Source organism: Oncorhynchus tshawytscha, linkage group LG06 (genome assembly GCF_018296145.1).
Source record: "Oncorhynchus tshawytscha isolate Ot180627B linkage group LG06, Otsh_v2.0, whole genome shotgun sequence".
Lineage (NCBI taxonomy): Eukaryota > Metazoa > Chordata > Actinopteri > Salmoniformes > Salmonidae > Oncorhynchus > Oncorhynchus tshawytscha.
Window position 1 is genome coordinate 70363721 of NC_056434.1, and position 12102 is coordinate 70375822.

At 46.2% G+C, this 12102-nt stretch overlaps 1 non-coding gene across 1 annotated transcript; it reads right to left on the reverse strand.

Moving 5' to 3' along the window:
* Positions 1–6997: 6997 nt before the first annotated feature.
* Positions 6998–7050, reverse strand: LOC112253584. The gene has a single exon (XR_002954025.1). It is a non-coding gene; the product is annotated as a U7 small nuclear RNA (small nuclear RNA).
* Positions 7051–12102: the final 5052 nt, after the last annotated feature.

A 12102-nucleotide genomic window follows, 5' to 3' on the forward strand; every position in this document is an offset into this window, starting at 1 on the left:
TGGGCGCTGGAGAAGATTTGGGAAATGGAGAAGATTTGGGCACTGGAGAAGCTGTGGGCGCTGGAGAAGCTGTGGGCCCTGGAGAAGCTGTGGGCGCTGGAGAAGCTGTGGGCGCTGGAGAAGCTGTGGGCGCTGGAGAAGCTGTGGGCACTGGAGAAGCTGTGGGCGCTGGAGAAGCTGTGGGCGCTGAAGAAGCTGAATATTTAATCGTTATTTGTGAATTTATGAAACCTGTGCCGGTGGAATAATATTTTGATGTGGGGCGCCGTCCTCAAACAATTGCATGGCAAAGCTTTCGCTGTAATGGTTACTGTAAATTGGACAGTGCAGTTAGATTAACAAGAAGCTATCAACCGACATAAGACACTTGTATGTACCTAAATGTTTAATATCCATAATTTTTATGATTAGTTATTTGAATTGTGCGCCCTCCAGCTTCACCGGAAGTCGCTAGCGGGACGCCTAGCCCAAACAGGATTTAAACAAATCAAAATATATTTTATATTTGACATTCTTCAAAGTAGCCACCCTTTGCCTTGATGACAGCTTTGCACACTCTTGGCATTCTCTCAACCAGCTTCATGAGGTAGTCACCTGGAATGCATTTCAATTAACAGGTGTGCCTTGTTAAATGTTCATTTGTGGAATTTATTTCCTTCTTAATGCATTTGAGCCAATCAGCTGTGTTGTGTCAAGGTCGGGTTTTTATACTGAAGTCCATATTATGGCAAGAACAGATCAAATAAACAAAGAAAATTACAATCCATCATTAATTTAAGACATGAAGGTAAGTCAATCTGGAATTTTTCAAGAACTTTTAAAGTTTCCTCAAGTGCAGTCTCAAAAACCATCAAGAGCTATGGTAAAACTGGCTCTCATGAGGACCGCTACAGGAAAGAAAGACCAGAGTTACCTCTGCTGCAGAGGATAAGTTCATTAGAGTTACCAGTCTCAGAAATAGCAGCCCAAATAAATTCTTCACAGAGTTCAAGTAACAGATACATCTTAACATCAACTGTTCAGCGGAGACTGCTTGAAACAGACCTTCATGGTCGAATTGCTGCAAAGAAACCCCTACTAGAGACTTGCTTGGGCCAAGAAACACGAACAATGGACATTAGACTGGTGTAAATCAGTCCTTTGGTCTGATGAGTCCAAATTTGAGATTTTTTATTTCCAACCGCTGTGTCTTTGTGAGACGCAGAGTAGGTGAAGGGATGATCTCTGCATGTGTGGTTCCAACCATGAAGCATGGAGGAGGAGGTGTGATGGTGTGGGGGTGCTTTGCTGGTGCCAAATTATTTGTGTGACCGTACTGTAAGCTGTTACATAGATAGCGAACATTAGCTAGATAGCTAATGGACTTAGCTAGCTAAATAGCATTTAACAAAATGGGCAATAACTTAACCTTGGTAACGTTAGAAGATTGCGTTATATTTTAGACCTATGAAAACAAATGCTTGAGGTACCGTAACTCTACTGTACCATTACCATGCTTGCTAGCTAGCTTGCCAGGCAGGTAAGCAGAAACTATTGATAGCCAAAAGTTAGTGGTTGCTATTGCTACTGTTGGAAAACAAATTGGCTCTGGTTAATTTCTCTATTGCAGTTTAATCAATGTTTTTAATATTATGTTTTTGAAAAGCTTATAGTCCAGGAGAATGTTGGAGAAGGTTGGCTAGCTAGCTTGTTACAGATCTGTCTCAATCGTGCACTGTTTGGCCATCACTCTTTTTTTTAGGTGGTTGGCTGACAACCAATACCATCATACCCCTCCATCTTTCGAATGATGTGTCCTTCTTCCAAAGAATGGCTGTGTCCTTCTTCCAAAGAATGAGGAGCTATCCATGACTGGCTTTTGAAACATGGACATGGAGATGGTGATTGGACATGGTTGACAGCATAAGCTGAGTAAAATAGCACCATGCTCTACCAACTGAGCTACAGAGGACCACTGAGGACTACAGATAACCAAATAAACAAACACTCTTATCCTTAATGGCGGCTATTCCTCCTGACATTATTGTTGGTGTTTTTTGGCTGTGGGTCTCGTTCTCTTGTTGTTGTAGTTCCTGTTGTTCTCTTGAGGTGTTAAAGGTATGTCCTGTTATTTTCCTCAACATAATCTGTCAGTGTTGCCTTGACTGGCAGAAGTGCCAGGGCCTATGATGTCACAAAGCGAGAGGTGCAATGTGGATCTCGAAGTGTGACCGATTCGCCTCCACAGACAAATCGATTAGTGCAGGTTCAGGGTTGAGGCTCAGCGCGCTTTGCATATGGAACCTTTCTCCTTACACAATAGGTGAAGAGGGCTCTGCCAAACAAAGACACACACACACACACATACAAACAAACAGCAAATGCACACACACACACTCACAAAACAATAGCGGATTCACATAAACTACTAACGGTAGCTGGCCAGTTCAGAGTCCACAGTTAACCAGGCCTTCCCTTCCCTGCTCTCCACTCGTCATCCCCATCCCCCTGTCCCCCCTCCCCATGCCCCGTCTGGCTGAAAGGTCAGTGGGTGTCTGGGAAAGCCGTCTCGGGATCCCCTCCTTATTGAAGGTCACTAGTAGTCAGCCAGCTCTTAAACACAGCCAGGCAGAGGGCCAGAGCTGGAACTAAAGCCAGGGACAGGGACAGACACGGGGCTAGAGCTAGAGTTAGGGACAGGGACGGACACAGACACGGGGCTAGAGCTAGAGTTAGGGACAGGCACAGGGCTGGAGCTAGAGCCAGGGACATGGACAGACACAGGGCTGGAGCTAGAGTCAGGGACAGGGACAGGCACAGGGCTGGAGCTAGAGTCAGGGACAGGGACAGACACGGGGCCGGAGCTAGAGTTAGGGACAGACACAGGGTTGGAGCTAGAGCCAGGGGCAGGGACAGACACAGGGCTGGAGCTAGAGTTAGGGACAGACACAGGGCTGGAGCTAGAGCCAGGGACAGGGACAGACACAGGGCTGGAGCTAGAGTCAGGGACAGGGACAGACACGGGGCTGGAGCTAGAGCCAGGGACAGGGACAGACACAGGGCTGGAGCTAGAGTTAGGGACAGACAGGGCTGGAGCTAGAGTCAGGGACAGGGACAGACACAGGGCTGGAACTAGAGTTAGGGACAGACACAGGGCTGGAGCTAGAGCCAGGGACAGGGACAGACACAGGGCTGGAGTTAGAGTTAGGGACAGACACAGGACTGGAGCTAGAGCCAGGGACAGACACAGGGCTGGAGCTAGAGTCAGGGACAGGGACAGACACGTGGCTGGAGCTAGAGTTAGGGACAGACACAGGGCTAGAGCTAGAGCCAGGGACAGGGACAGACACAGGGCTGGAGCTAGAGCCAGGGACAGGGACAGACATGGGGTTGGAACTAGAGTCAGGGACAGGGACAGACACAGGGCTGGAGCTAGAGTTAGGGACAGACACAGGGCTGGAGCTAGAGTCAGGGACAGGGACAGACACAGGGCTGGAGCTAGAGCCAGGGACAGGCACAGGGCTGGAGCTAGAGCCAGGGACAAGGACAGACGCAGGGCTGGAGCTAGAGTCAGGGACAGGCACAGGGCTGGAGCTAGAGCCAGGGACAGGGACAGACACAGGGCTGGAGCTAGAGTCAGGGACAGGGACAGACACAGGGCTGGAGCTAGAGCCAGGGACAGGGACAGACACAGGGCTGGAGCTAGAGCCAGGGACAGGGACAGACACAGGGCTGGAGCTAGAGTTAGGGACAGGGACAGACACATGGCTGGAATTATAGGGATGGAGCAAGAGCTGGAACCAGAGACAAGGCACATACAAGGCTAGAGCTTGAGCTGTACACAGTGACATGGGAAGGGGCAAAGGCAGGTGACAGGATATGTGTAGGAAGACATGGGCTAGGGGAACAGGCAGGGGCAGGGACAGGGACAGGGTTACAGCCAGACAGGGACATGTTCACATAGGTTGGGGTGCCAAGGTCGTGCCAAGGTCTGGCAGGAGGGATAGATCTAGTTTATAGAAGCTGTTGTTTCTTTATAAGAGGAAGGTCATTTGCATTTTTCTGGACCGTTTTTTTGTCTGGGTTTTGTGCTGGGTTGGCGGGAGGTTGCGGTTACAGGGTGTTGCCCTGGGGGGGCTTGTTTTTTGGGGTGCAACGATTGGTATGCAGTGGGGGTTGGTTCCTGGCAGCTACCACATTGCACTCCACATCCCCCCATCGCATCCCCCCCTCTAAGATTTATGCATGTTGGTCAGCTGAGGGTTCCAGACTCAGACAGAGAGAATATCCTGCAGTCCTTTCACATGCAAAACAGGGGTCGGGGTTTGGACAACCCTGTTCCCCTCCCGTCACTCAGTCAGGATCCCACGACTGACACCAACGTGCTCCCTCGTTAGTCAAGTGTGCTATTATAATAATCAACTACTCTACCACTGTACCGCCATCTGTAATCAACTAAATCAAGAACCCTTTATGAGTGCCCAGGAGGGAGAGTGAGAGAGAGATAGAGAGAGAGGGGAGAGAGAGAGAGAGAGAGAGAGAGAGAGAGAGAGAGAGAGAGAGAGAGAGAGAGAGAGAGAGAGAGAGAGAGAGAGAGAGAGAGAAGGGTCAGAAGTGGGAAATGCTGATTGGAAATATTTTTGGTAGGGAGGTCTTCTGTAGGTCTTATGTGAGAGGTCTTATGCGTCTTAATAAATATTATAGGCCAAGATCACGAGGGCAACAGTAACTTCCTCTCCAGGCTATTGTGCACAGCGCGTCTGGGAACGAGATTAGGGCTACAGTTACACTTACATTCTACCACACCCCCCAACAATATGCAGACAGCCCTAACACTTACTTACTTTTACTTACGAAGCAGTACTATGTCATTTTCCCAGGCTAATTATTTGAATGCACTTACTGTAAATCGTTCTGGATACGAGTTCTGCGATGTGACTGAAATAAAAATGCAAAGACAACTTTGAATGCAGAATTATAACTCCGAGATCAAAAAAGACCACTAAATCCTGGTGTGTGCGTGCTTGCAAGCGTGTGCATCACTGCCAAGATTAGATACTGGACCATTCTTGGATTGCACATCACTTAAAGAAAGCTTTATCGTAAACCCAGTTTAATCTGGTCTACTGATTACATAAATAAGTCATAACCAGCCATATGAACTTGTATCATGTCAGTAAAAGCCAAAATATGCTGTAACTGTATAGAGTGGACTAGTGCTAGATTTTTAGATTGTTAATCCAGATATTTTCATAGAAAAATGTTAGTTCCTGCCAAGCAAACTGATTGGTCAATTTGCTTCCAACCGTGCTAATAACCACAGTATGGCTGTAACATCACGTTTACTTGCACTTTCATTCTCTTTTGGCAAAGAGATTCAAGCCCCAAGTGAATTCTTGGTAAAACAAAATGTTGAAAGAAACAGAAACAAAGTGTTATTCATGTAAAGTTCGCAATCAGACTTAATAATCATCAAGTCTGACTCAACTAGCGCGCTGTACTTCAGCACACCCGGTTCTTATCGGGCCTCTTAGCCAATAAAAGACATGGCATGATTTAAAAAAAACACAAGAAATATGAATATGCCGACAGGGCCGTAAAACTTATACGATTTGGCCTCCCTCTGAAATGATTTTAAGGAGATGATATTGGATATAAATCTATCATTTCGAGGAACTCTGTCCTTCGCGTTTCTTATCTTGACGGCCATTTTGAGAGTTTGATGCCTGTCTATAAGATGGCAGCTTTTATGAATTATAGCCTTTGCTTGCATTGGAGGCAAACGCGAAGGACATTTGGGTTGACGTCTTCCGTTGTCTCAAGAGAATGTGTGTGTGTGTGTATGTGTGTGTGTGTGTGTGTGTGTGTGTGTGTGTGTGTGTGTGTGTGTGTGTGTGTGTGTGTGTGTGTGTGTGTGTGTGTGTGTGTGTGTGCGTGCTTACATGTGCGCCTGTGTGCTCACTAGAAAAATATTACAGTTTACTACAGTATCCCTCAATCATGTGTAGTACTTACTCTAGAATGCTGTGGTATACTCTAGACCACTATAGTAAATGCCTCAGTATTATCCAGGTGAAAACACTGTAGAAAAACACTACATCTGCAAAAACACAAACGTTTTATAGTGTCCTGAGACCCGAAGAAAAAGTTTGGGTTATTATTTAAATTTTTTACACAAGTGTTTGATGTGAAAAAAACATGTTACCAAGAAAAATATGTGAAAAAAATATATAGTTATTTCTATTTTAGTAAGTGCAGAATTATCCTCTGTGGAGGCAGTAAAGAAAGTAGAGGAGGATGGGTTAATGGGGAGGGATCTTGAAGGGATCCCTGTGAGTATTACATCTGTGCCAGCACAGAGGGATAGGCCAACATGCTTCAGTAAGGTTGGCTTCTTAGCGTTCAGAAATAGAACATCAACTCACAGCAAATAGATGTTGTGGTGGCAGCTGCAGAGATATACTTGGGTGTTTGAGATTTGAATTCAGACGAGTTCCAGGGTGTGTTGAGTGCTGGTGTCTCGTCCTTCCAGACCGATGGCATGGTGTAGGAGCAGATAAGGTCAAAGTAGTGGAATGGGGTAGTGGCTTTTTAATGAGTGAAGGGTTAGTTGGAAGGCTGTTTTTTAATTTGTTTCTTGTATTTCTATATTACAAATTGTAATGGATCTATACTATAGTTCCGTTGGTGCCGGTAATGCAACATATTGGATGCCAACAGCATTAAACCGTACCGGAGAAGAAGAAGTTAGTTAACTGTAAATACTCATGTGCACAAACACTGCAGTGAGTACTATAGTATCTATACCATAGTATACTATAGTATTTTGTCATGTAGAGCATGCAGTTTTCACTGGGCAACCACATGAAAAACTACTATAGTTTACTATGGTATAAATACTGAGGTATTGCTATATTTATATACTATAGTACTCACTATGGTGTTTTTGCTGACATTACTGTAGTATACTGTAGTATTTACTGTAGTGTTTCTGCCTTATTAACTTTGACATGGAAGTGGGGGCTTTCTCCTGGAGGAAACCTACTGGAGAAATACCAAAAGAGCACATTTTCCATAACCTATAATTAGGTAAGACTGGTGTCTAAACGAATAGGTTCAGTGCGTATAACATATATGGCAGTGTTTCTCAGCCCTGGTCCTCCAGGACCCTCAACAGTACACATTTTATTGCAGCCCTGGTCCTCCAGGACCCTCAACAGTACACATTTTATTGCAGCCCTGGTCCTCCAGGACCCTCAACAGTACACATTTTATTGCAGCCCTGGTCCTCCAGGACCCTCAACAGTACACATTTTATTGCAGCCCTGGTCCTCCAGGACCCTCAACAGTACACATTTTATTGCAGCCCTGGTCCTCCAGGACCCTCAACAGTACACATTTTATTGCAGCCCTGGTCCTCCAGGACCCTCAACAGTACACATTTTATTGCAGCCCTGGTCCTCCAGGACCCTCAACAGTACACATTTTATTGCAGCCCTGGTCCTCCAGGACCCTCAACAGTACACATTTTATTGCAGCCCTGGTCCTCTAGGACCCTCAACAGTACACATTTTATTGCAGCCCTGGTCCTCCAGGACCCTCAACAGTACACATTTTATTGCAGCCCTGGTCCTCCAGGACCCTCAACAGTACACATTTTATTGCAGCCCTGGTCCTCCAGGACCCTCAACAGTACACATTTTATTGCAGCCCTGGACAAACACACCTCATTCAACTCATTGAGGGCTTGATGATTAGTTGACAAGTTGAATCAGGTGTGCTTGTCCAGGGTTACAATAAAAATGTGTACTGTTGGGGGTACTGGAGGACCAGGGCTGCAATAAAATGTGTACTGTTGGGGGTACTGGAGGACCAGGACTGCAATAAAATGTATACTGTTGGGGGTACTGGAGGACCAGGATTGGGAAACACTGCTATATGGAATACAATATATGGTATATGGCATGTAGATTTCTCACTCGTTGGTGGCACAAATAGGGATATGGGGGGGTTGAGGAATATTAAAATTAAATATATATTGTGTAGTAGCGTATTCTACTGTTTACTACAGTTTACTACAGTGTACTACAGAATTCTATAGTAAGTCCTGTAGTATTCTAAGGTAAACTATAGTATTTTTTCTTGTGGGTATGAGGGTGTTTACCATGGCTTATAAAATAAAATGATCTTATTCTTGAAATGATATCCAGCTGTCCAACATGCTACATCAGATTTTTTCACACATTCATTGTGTGAATTCCTCTTCAAGAAGCATCTTTATTGTACCCCTTTCTTGGGCTTTTCTTTCTCTCACTCCCTTCACACCCTGGTGGTGCCTACAGTGTCCCCAGAGTCTACAGTGTCCCCAGAGTCTACAGTGTCCCCAGAGTCTACAGGGTCCCCAGAGTCTCACAGACACCGAATCACAAGTAAACAAAATACTAATTACCACAGAACAGAACTATCAATCTCCACACATGGAATACTACTCCCTTAGTACTACATATTATTGCATATCCCTTAGTACTACATATAATCCTCAAAATATGCCCTTCTACCATGTCAGGATTATTTTGGTTAATGATGAATAATGCATGAATATCCCCCTCCCACTGGCTTCTAATGCCGTCTCTTATTGGCGTTGGCACAGCGCCACTCACGCCTCTGTCTGTCTGGGGTCCAACGCTCACAGACTCAAACCCCCACCCCCCAATCAAAGCTGATTTCCCTACCAAAAGTGAATCAGCCAAAACCATGACTAAAACAATTGCATTACTAAAACTGCTTTTATGGAAACAAGACATTTGAGGGTATCAAATTTGAGAATAAAGCACATGTTGACTATTGTCATACGTTCTTAGTAGTGTCCTGTCAACTTTTTGTGAAATTTTGGTGTTTGCACCTTACTCTTTCTGTTTTTCTGTTACACCGTCCACAAGCAGAGGAGAGCAAAATAAAGGGAGAGAGGGAAGGAGAGAGAGCGAGAGGAAGAGAGAGGACAGCCCTGGCTGTCAGTGACAAGCTAGTTGTCGGGTCGTTAACAAGGGGCAGGGGGCCTGGACATATGGATGAGAGCGGGAGAGGGAGGACAGTGTGACAATCCACCTTCCATCCCGGAGGGGCAGCCACGGGACATGGCTGGGGGGGGCAGAGGGGGCTGCAGTTATAAACAATAAAGACAGAGTGTTATCTGAAGCAGCAAATCCCCCCTGGCTGCAGGGATCTGTGGTGGAGGAAATCAATAGATACTCACTGAACACACTGCCATAACCTTGTCAGACCTGAGCAAGGGTACTACTGAGAGCCAGGGGAAGGGGACAAGGGAGAGAGAGGGAGAGAAAGAAGGGGAGAGGGGGAAAGGGGGAGAGGGGGAGAGGGAGAGGGGTAGCGAGGGAGAAGCCAGAAGAGAGAAAAAGAGTGACGGAAAGAGAGATCAGAGAAGTAGTGGTGTCATGTGGCTTAGAGTGAGTGACCGGTAATAGCTGTGTGTGTGTGTGTGTGTGTGTGTGTGTGTGTGTGTGTGTGTGTGTGTGTGTGTGTGTGTGTGTGTGTGTGTGTGTGTGTGTGTGTGTGTGTGTGTGTGTGTGTGTGTGCGTGCGTGCGTGCGTGCGTGCGTGCGTGCGTGCGTGTGTGTGTGTGTGTGTGCGTGCGTGCGTGCGTGCGTGCGTGCGTGTGTGTGTGTGTGCGTGCGTGCCTGCGTGAGTGTCTGTCTGTGTGCGCCTGTGCCTACGTGTGTGTGTGTTCCATGGCCTTGCAGTGCTTCTAAAAGCCGTTCGCTCAACCGGCTCATCTCAGAGTGACCATGGCAGTGAACCCTCAGATTCCAGAATAGATAATCATCAGGCCCTCAGTGACCCAGCTCTTGACACACACCCACACACACACACTTGGCCAGCCAGGATAACAGAAAAACAATCCTAAACCACAACTACTCCAGTATTTAACCAGCTGGGATTGTGGTGTGTGGAGGTACTATACAGTCACACAAAATTAAAATAAAATAAAAAGACACAGGTTTCTGGATCACTCATGGTCTAATGGATGAGATGACGCCAGGCCAGAAAGCTGAGTCATTTCTGTATGGACAGTATGGGGATGGAACCGAGTCAGGGAAGGAAGGGAAACTAAGAGGGACAGCGGCCCTATGTCTCTCATACATGAACACAGCACACACTCAGGAACTCATGGCTTTACAGACCATTTCAGGTCAGGGATGTGACCTAAGAATAGCTAGCAGACCTTTTACCTTACCGTCTGTTCCCTGACCCCTTCACACACACACACACACACACACAGTATCCCGCTCCTTCCCGACGGACGGAAACAAAGGACATCATTATGCCCACATCAATCTGAGGCTGAGAGGAACATGTAAAATACATGTGGCTTGTCTTGGCTAATGTATTGATATGGGAGCTAAGGGAAGGACTTAATGGCCAGGCTGGCTGGCTCACACAGTTAACTCTGCTTTTTCTTCTAGCTACTCCTTTCATCTGAATTATTGAACGGTGTAATACCTGACGACTGTCATAGCTGCTTCTTATTCTCCCTGGATCTTTCGCTTTTCATCTCTATTTAGTCATATTCACCACTCCCTTTCTCTTTACTGTTCTTTCTCTTCTTCCATCATTTTCTGTATATACAGTGGGGAGAACAAGTATTTGATACACTGTCAATTTTGCAGGTTTTCCTACTTACAAAGCATGTAGAGGTCTGTAAAATCCAGAAAATCCAGAAAATCATATTGTATGATTTCTAAGTAATTAATTAGCATTTTATGGCGTGACATAGGTATTTGATACATCAGAAAAGCAGAACTTAATATCTGGTACAGAAACCTTTGTTTGCAGTTACAGAGATCATATGTTTCCTGTAGTTCTTGACCAGGTTTGCACACACTTCAGCAGGGATTTTGTCCCACTCCTCCATACAGACCTTCTCCAGATCCTTCAGGTTTCGGGGCTGTCACTGGGCAATACGGACTTTCAGCTCCCTCCTAAGATTTTCTATTGGGTTCAGGTCTGGAGACTGGCTAGGCCACTCCAGGACATTGAGATGCTTCTTACGGAGCCACTCCTTAGTTGCCCTGGCTGTGTGTTTCGGGTCGTTGTCATGCTGGAAGACCCAGCCACTACCCATCTTCAATGCTCTTACTGAGGGAAGGAGGTTGTTGGCCAAGATCTTGCGATACATGGCCCCATCCATCCAACCCTCAATACGGTGCAGTCATCCTGTCCCCTTTGCAGAAAAGCATCCCCAAAGAATGATGTTTCCACCTCAATGCTTCACGGTTGGGATGGTGTTCTTGGGGTTGTACTCATCTTTCTTCTTCCTCCAAACACCAATCTCGAACAAACCATTTCTGTATGGACCTCGCTTTGTGCACAGGGGCATTGTCATCCTGAAACAGGAAATGGCCTTCTCGAAACTGTTGCCACAAAGTTGGAAGCATAGAATTGTCTAGAATGTCATTGTATGCTGTAGCGTTAAGATTTCCCATCACTTGAGCTAAGGGGCCTAGCACAAACCTTGAAAAACAGCCCCAAACCATTATTCCTCCTCCACCAAACGTTACAGTTGGCACTATGCATTCGGGCAGGAAGCATTCTCCTGGCATCTGCCAAACCCAGATTTGTCAGTCTGACTGCCAGATGGTGAAGTGTGATTCATTACTCCAGAGAAAGCATTTCCACTGCTCCAGAGTACAATGGCGCCAAGCTTTACACCACTCCAGCCAACGCTTGGCATTGCGCATGGTGATCTTAGGCTTGTGTGCAGCTGCTCAGTCATGGAAACCCATTTCAGGAATCTCCCGATGAACAACTATTGTGCTGACAATGCTTCCAAAGGCAGTGTGGTACTCGGTAATGAGTGTTGCAAGCGCAGACAGATGATTTTTACTCACTACGCACTTCAGCACTTGGCGGTCTCATTCTGTGAGCTTGTGTGCCGTACTACTTCGCGGCTCAGCCGTTGTTGATCTTAGACGTTTCCACTTCGCAATAATAGTACTTACAGTTGACCTGACTTGTTGGAAAGGTGGCATCCTATGACGGTGCCACGTTGAAAGTCACGGAGCTCTTCAGTAAGATCATTCTATTTTTTTATTGAACCTTTATTTAA